This window comes from Topomyia yanbarensis, chromosome 2 (genome assembly GCF_030247195.1).
Source record: "Topomyia yanbarensis strain Yona2022 chromosome 2, ASM3024719v1, whole genome shotgun sequence".
NCBI classification, from domain to species: domain Eukaryota; kingdom Metazoa; phylum Arthropoda; class Insecta; order Diptera; family Culicidae; genus Topomyia; species Topomyia yanbarensis.
The window spans coordinates 464,687,851-464,695,682 of NC_080671.1; positions in this window are offsets into that span (position 1 = coordinate 464,687,851).

The window sequence follows — 7,832 nt, forward strand, 5'->3', positions numbered from 1 at the left end:
GCGTGTCATTGCTTCTCGTTCTCTAGAACAGGTTTTTAGGTAGGTGACATTACTTTTCAATAAAGTGGAGAATTCGGGTAGCAGAAAGAATTTTAAACAGTGTTATTTTAATTCTGATACTGATACTGATACTTAGCACTGTCTTACATTTTATCGCGGCAAAAAATAATGAGACTCTACCACAGTAGGTGTAGCCGGAGATCGAAGATGGGAATGAGTGATGATGTGACAACAATTTTGAACGTTTTATATTTATTAGGTGGTCTGTGCTTTCAGCTGATACGCTGCTATCTGACAATTTTACGGGAAATACAAAACGAGTTTCGATGACTGTATAGTATACGGGTATACGTTTAACGTTATACGTTATTTCCTGTCATTCGTCAGCTGACTCAGAGATTGAAATAATTCTATGACAAGCTGGCTAGAAAGACATAAACACTTCAGAGCATTGAACCGTTTTGATTTTATTCGTATTATTTATGTTATCGACGTCGACTTCTAAAATTATTATCCTCCAGTTTGTCCATAGATCGATTATAGTTGAAATAAATTTAAAATAATTATTTTATGTGTCTTCCTCGCAAATAAGTCCATTTGGAATATTGTGATAAAAGAAATTTGTGAACACGATGAATGACATTAAAGTTTGAATTTTTACATTCGTGGCCAAGAATTTAGTTGTTTTATTTATTGCAACGAACAAAAGAACAGCAAGCATAAATATGCCAAAATAAGTTCTACTGTTCATTTCGTAGCAACAAGATGGCATTTAAGCTTATCTTTTCGCGACATAAAAAAAAACTAAAAAAAATTGCTGATGATTTTGCAAAAATTTCTGATGATTTTGCAAAAAAACATTAATCTGAGAATACTCTTATATTTAATTTGAAAAGTAATGTAGCATAACATACACGATTGCGCAAATCGTGGGTGGCTGTACAATGATCAGCTAATCTTTAACAAGATATCCAATGTATACTAAAAAATATAATTATTTGAGGGGTCACCGGGCTTAAGACTGATATTTTTTTTGAAATTGGTTTTATTGAATTTTCAGAAACATTTATTGCGTAGGTTTGCACCATGCCGCAGGATGACAAAATTCCAGTTCCAGTAGTTGTTTTAATAAGTATATTTCTAAAGATTTTTGAAAACTGTGTTTTGGTAACTGTGGCATTGGTCTGGAGTCTAAACCTGTAAATTGATTTTGGCGTCTTATGGACAATCACAGATGTCTGTCTTATTACCTCTGTATAAACATAGAATAATTTGATGACACATGTTTAGTAAATGTGTGTAGGTACAAGAAAGTGTCAGTGAAAAGGTGTTGTGGCCACTAATCCATTTCCTTTGAGATTACTCTTTAAAAAACACTCAAAGCACTATGTGGATTCATCTGTCAAAATGTTTAACCTTCAGAAAGCTTTTGAAATTGGAAAACTCATATGCTTTTGGCATACCATTCCAAACATTTTAATATGTAAAACATGTCCCGGTTGCTGCTTTTCAAAAAAAAAACGCGATGCATGCGGCCTTTTTAATTTCTGAAGCAGCCTACCACAAGGTTAATACAAAATAATATAAAATGTTCTTTTTGGCGACAGAATCATAGTTCTACAATTGAGTACGAACAACGGAGGAACTGTAGATAACATATTAATATGCATCACAAATAATATAATGTTTAATTGCAATTCAAACGCTCTCATAGTAATACATTTTGTTCATCTTGACGTGAGGAATGCACATTTATTTTTTTAATCGTGAAAAAATATTAAAATTACAATGACAAAGATTTTTCTTCGTTCCGAGGAATTTCTGATATTTTAGTTAACAGGTTTAGACTTGTAACCCTTCATGTGGTAATTACATATTAAAATAAAACACATGGAACATGGAACATAATTTTAAAAATTATATGTTATTAATAATTTCTCAAATCGCTTTATTCATCACGATAGTTGAAGATTCGCTAAAATCGTGATCCATAAGACAAAGTCAAAAACTTTCACAATTACTGGTAAGGTTGAAAGTTTATTAACAGCTAAAAAAGATGTAACGTACACTGTTTGGTCGAATTGGATACTCCACTCCAAAAATTCTAACTACCAAGTATCAATTTTCTAATCTGCTCCATTAAACAATGGCATGTTCTTAGACGATTTTTGTATCCTACATCGTCGATCTTGATCAATGGTTTAACATTTGACATGGGGCCTTACCAGGGCTAATATCCTGCACGGATCCAGGAGAGGGTCTTTGGGACACCCCTACGAAATTTTCTTATCGAGAGATTTTAAATTAGTTTCAATTTTAAATAAAACTTCAAACTCAAAATCATTTCATACTACATTTTTCACTGATTTTCATTAACTGAGCTTATTAGGTTCTTGGATCGCAGCAACCTACATCAACGGGTGCATTTTTTTCGCTGCTGTCAATTTCCTTCCGAAATTATGGTGTATGTGAGTTTCCGTTTTAAAAAGTGCACGATTTCCGCGAGTGATGTATTTGTATTAATGAAAGTGAGGAAAATCTTACAGAGAGCGGTCGCCATTGAATGACAAGAGACATCTGTCCGGCCAAAGGAAGTATCAATGACTAATATTTTAATATATATTATAACTGTTCGAATTGAATAGAGGGAGAATATTCTTCTGTTTTAATTAGATGTGGCAGGTTCCTGATGGGGTTTCGCTAGAATGATTTCACCCGTTTAGTCGGTGTTATGTTGACAACCCCAATAAGATTATTGGATCCGGAGTTTTAGGTTGGTGCCTGCGGTATATTCTCAGTTTTGTAAGTCGGTAGAACTCTGTAATTATTGCGCTTCCGTTTTTAAGGCTTATTTATGCTTGAAATGAATAACATATCTCAAATTTTCTAGACTCGTGGAATTGTTCTTTGCTAAAATCCCAAATAGGGAATTACTAGATATCTGCTTAAACCCACGGATGCCAAATTTTGTCTAGGCCTGATTTCTCTAAAATATATAAATTGGCTACATCCTGAATCATGAGGTGCTTAAATTTCTAATATATTAAGTCGCTAATTTTGGCTTTTGAAAAGATTGAAGTTAGGAGTTTCTATTCATCTGATTCGTTGGCTCGACATTTCAACATTTGACACTCTTATCTCTTCATCAACTAGTCTAATTTATTGTTGTGTTAGTTGGTAATTGGTTCCAGCATTATAATACTTGATTCTTAAAAGATTTTGTAATACAAGTATCAACGAATTTTTCGTTAATGTTACTGGTTATGGTTTCTTAACGTTTTTATCTTGCGTGTTTGTTTGAGGAATCACTATTGTTGTTTTGAGCCAAATAGAAATAGCAATGACTTCTTAGTCGATTTTTAGTATCGGTTTGGCCTATTGTGAAATATACGGTACAGTTATTTGTATTTTCCTTCAACGCTCAACGAACGCGGAAGGTTTCTATTTTCATAATCCTTTACTACCTATTAGGACATAGAAGTCCTGTATGGATTTTTGTCGAAGGTGAGTTGTCTGTTGGTTTGTATTTTTATGCGTTTTTTGTTTAAATTACTACTAATTAACCGATTTCGACAATTTTCTCTATTGTTTCAGAGAGCGAGTAAGAGCGCTATAACCCTGGCTCATTAGCCAGGGCAGGACTAAATACTTCTATCCCGTCCCAGGAACCTAGGACCAAAGGAGTGACATTAACCCTCTTAGCAAAGTCACGATTTATCAAACCCCATCAAATTGAAACGGTTGTGTTCGGTTGTCCACGTTTCTTCCTTATTCAAGGTTCAAAATAATCCGTTAATTAAATTATTCATTGAATGAATGACCGTATAATTTTGAATCATCTTTATTTTGTATGCTGCACAGTTGACCTGGCCGCTTTAATGCTTGTGTAATATATGTGCCACAAACATTATTAATTACAAAAAAAAATCCAGGATCCCTACATGTATTGGCTGTGCATGTGTAGACTAGACCAGATTTTCATTAACTGAGCTTATTATTGATTTATTAGTTTGCAATGTTCATTTCAAAATCGAAGTTTCAGACTTTCTCTTTCATTTATTACGACGTCATTACAACACTTTGCACTAATTTTCCAGTACATATCGAAAGCCGTCGGTTTTTACTAGAATATTATGCAAAGATCTAGAGTAGTAAATGTTGAAATAGCCGAGTAATGAACAGAAGAGAAAGACCCCAAAGAGAATCTCTCATTGTTACTTACGTCCTATTCTAAATTTTCTCTAGAAATCGTTTCTGAATCTGCCCCTGGCTGCGATATCTAACCTCGTTGCGGGACTGCCATCATAGACATTGCTGAGCAGATACCACGAATTTTTCTTTCATCCGTCCGTGCCGAAACAGTCGATGTTTTCAGACACTTCGAAATAAATAAATCAATGAATAATTCAACAAATAAATAAAAAAGTAATTAAATAAAGAAATCGGTAAATCAATAAGTTAATAAATAATGAATAACTAAATAAATAAATATATGAATAAATAAATAAACAAATAAATGAATAAATAAATAAACGAATAAATAAATAAATAAATGAATAAACAAATAAATAAATAAATAAATAATTAAATGAATAAATAAATATATCAACAAATAATCAAATAATTAAAAAATGAGGAAAAAATAATTAAGTAATTGTGTAAAGAAACCGGTAAATCAATTAAATAATAAGTAACGATTTTTTTTTAATTAATAAAAAAACTAAATCAACACATTGATGGACTTATGTTTTTACGTTTTAATTGCGGCAAAGTGCTTCTTAAAAGCTTATATCTATGTTGAGATGCGGGTAGCAAGAGAAAAGAATGAATATTTATAAAGGTATATGTAGCCATACTTGTATTGTAAGTATACAAAGTAGTACAATGTCTAATGTGTAAAATCAGCTTGATAACATGTACAACACCAATAATTATCAAATTTATAACAATTTATTCAAAGCGCGATTTTTTTTCAAAGAGACTTGCCGTGACTATGATTCCAGTCCAACAGCTCAATTGAAAGCACAAAACCAAATAAATTTCATTATATAAGGATCTTTGGAATCCATGAACAAATCATTTAAAAATGTGTTTTTGCAATTGACGAAAATTTGTCTAAAAAGGCCATGTGAAAAATATATTTAAAAATTCATAACATTGATATTAAAATTTATACGAAAAGATGGAATTGTTCAAGGACCCGGCAAACAAAATACAATTAATTAAAAAAATGTTTATATCGGTCAAAATTTTGTCAGCAAGCCTACTCATCGCAACGACGTTTAATCATGATTTCGAGATAATCGCGTTTAAAGTTTCAAGTATAAGTCACGCCACCCGCAAGAAAGCAAGACGAAAAATGCTATAATTTTGCTTGTATTACTTGGTCTCCCTAAAAATTTTAGATAATTTGCTTTGGTTTTTTATTTACAGGTAAAAAAACGAAACACAAGAAAAAACACTGATTTTGTATTTATTAGTATTATCTATTAAGGCTTTAACCTCGAAGGTTATTCCCTACTTTTGAAACTAGATACGAAAAATTACAATTAATAAAAGATAAAAACTAAAAAAATAACCGAATATCATTGCTGCCGTTCGTACTGCTTTCCACTCCTTATGTTAATTTTTTTCTTGGAGGTGCAATGATCAGGTTTTCCCTCCGCTGCCTTGGGATCGCTCCGTATGCCTTCTTCCTTGCTCGTGTTAGCGTACATACCGTCGTCGCTAGAGCTGCTTTGATTTTCGCTGTTTGATGCTTGGTTTCTTTCAGTATTTTCAAGTGACTCTGGTGTAGTTGTCTTCTTGGTTGTGTATTACTTTCCTAGGTATGTTAGCTGTTAGTTTGGGAATACCTTAGAATATTCTTTGTCCGACGTCTGCTCAGTGTATGTTCATACCGTTCTTTGGATGTAGTTAACAGCTTGAGATGATCTGCCCTCGAAAGTCAAGTGAGAAGGTGTAGGTTGGTTCAGCCGCTTACGTACCACTCGAACATCGTAAAAAATGCTTGGGAAAAAAATTCTCCAAGTGTCAATTGTGACGGATTACACTTCTCCATACTTTGACATGAATCTTTTAATATAATCCGTGCTGGTGCTGCGGTGCTCGAAAACTCAACGTAGGGTTAGGTATTTTTTAGATAGAATGTGTATACAAAATTTGAAGTAAATCGGTTAAGTAAACCACAAATCCCCGACTACATACGGGGAACGTGCCATTTGAGCCAATATATTCTAAGTAAATCCTTACCCCCTCCCCTTAAGATTCAGTAAAATAAGAAATGATCGACTAGTGCCCAGAAGCATAACTTTGTAGGGTAGGTAAAAGCCTTACAAAATTTTGTTATTGTTGTTACTTTCACCATTGTGGTCATTTGTTTTTTAATGCTTTAATCCCATGTTATTTAAAAAACATGGGCAAAAAAGTATGGGCAAAATTAAGGTATTTTGGATTTCCGGGTGTTGAGTTGCATACTTCTTTCGATTTGGTGGTGGGTTCTGTTGAATGGGGCTGCGAGCGATCTCCCCAGGCCCTCGTTCGGCTTTAGCATAATAGTGTTCTCAGGTTGGTTAAGTTTGTGAACCGATTATGTTGGCAATTTTCGACAAGTTTAAGACTAAGAGAAACGGAAGCCACGAAAATTGAAAGACGAATATGTATGCTAGTGCGAATATGATTTAAACTAGGATCGGAAAACTAGACCTAGGTAGCTAGGAGGAAATGGAAAGAATCTTCTGCTTTCTGCTGATCTGATGAGTTGTGCGTTGTTGGGCCACGGGTTATCTACCAAGCACTCAGGGGGTGACAGAGGTTCCAACGCTGATAGGGTCAAACGAGGCTCCTGATCAGATGTTACATTTTCGCGCCTAATATTAAGCTGTTGTATGACTAATTATGTCACAAAAATTCACACAAAAATAATAGATGCTGATTCGTACAATCAAAATACTGCAATAAAGTGGAGAAATAATTGAAATAATGAATAATGTAACACATTATTCAGCTGCCTTTTTAGCACTTGGCTTATCATGAGGCTCGAAATCGTGAATTATCGCACTTCCATACTGTGTTGGCTGCAAGCTTTGCAATTTCTTGACTGGGTGGAGAAGGTAGGTGGATAGTGGGGTCCCTGCCCACTGAGGATGAAAAAAATGTACGATAAACTGTTTATCGTAGAAATGACCACATATTTTAGGCTGTAATAGTGTATATTTCTCTGTTATTAAATTTGGCACCTATATACAAGCACTAAACAGCCCATTTCGGTTCATAACACATGGCCGTGGCCTTGTATTATCAGCTGTTAGTTCTATGATTAGCGATAAATATATGTCATATGCTGGGTGGCACGCTACTTCAATTCACAGTAATCATAAAATATGATCAGGAGTGGCCAAACATTTTCTTCCTTTGTCAGTGCTGCAGAAACTAATAACATTTTTGATTTTACATGGTGCTACAACGGTTTAATGCAAAAAAGAAACAGACTAATTACTCTCAAGACCCAAGTTAGAATGAGTGCAGCATCGACATCACCGGTGTAATGTAACGTCAAAAACAAAAATGCCGTAAGTAAGCCTAGCTCCCAAAAGTGCACTACACAGCTCCAGTAATGGAAAACACCTTCTGTCATTGACAAGTGATCATCGCTTTGGCCTTCGCAATTGAATCCGATCCATCAAGGTTATAAGCATTTTGTGACTATATATCCATTTAATCTAAAAATGTGGTTAGATTACGCCAAGCTTTACTCAAGCTTATATTACACAATTTGTATCTTTGTTCTAAAATTTAGTCTTATTTTGGGATTTGAATCTTATTCAAAGTAG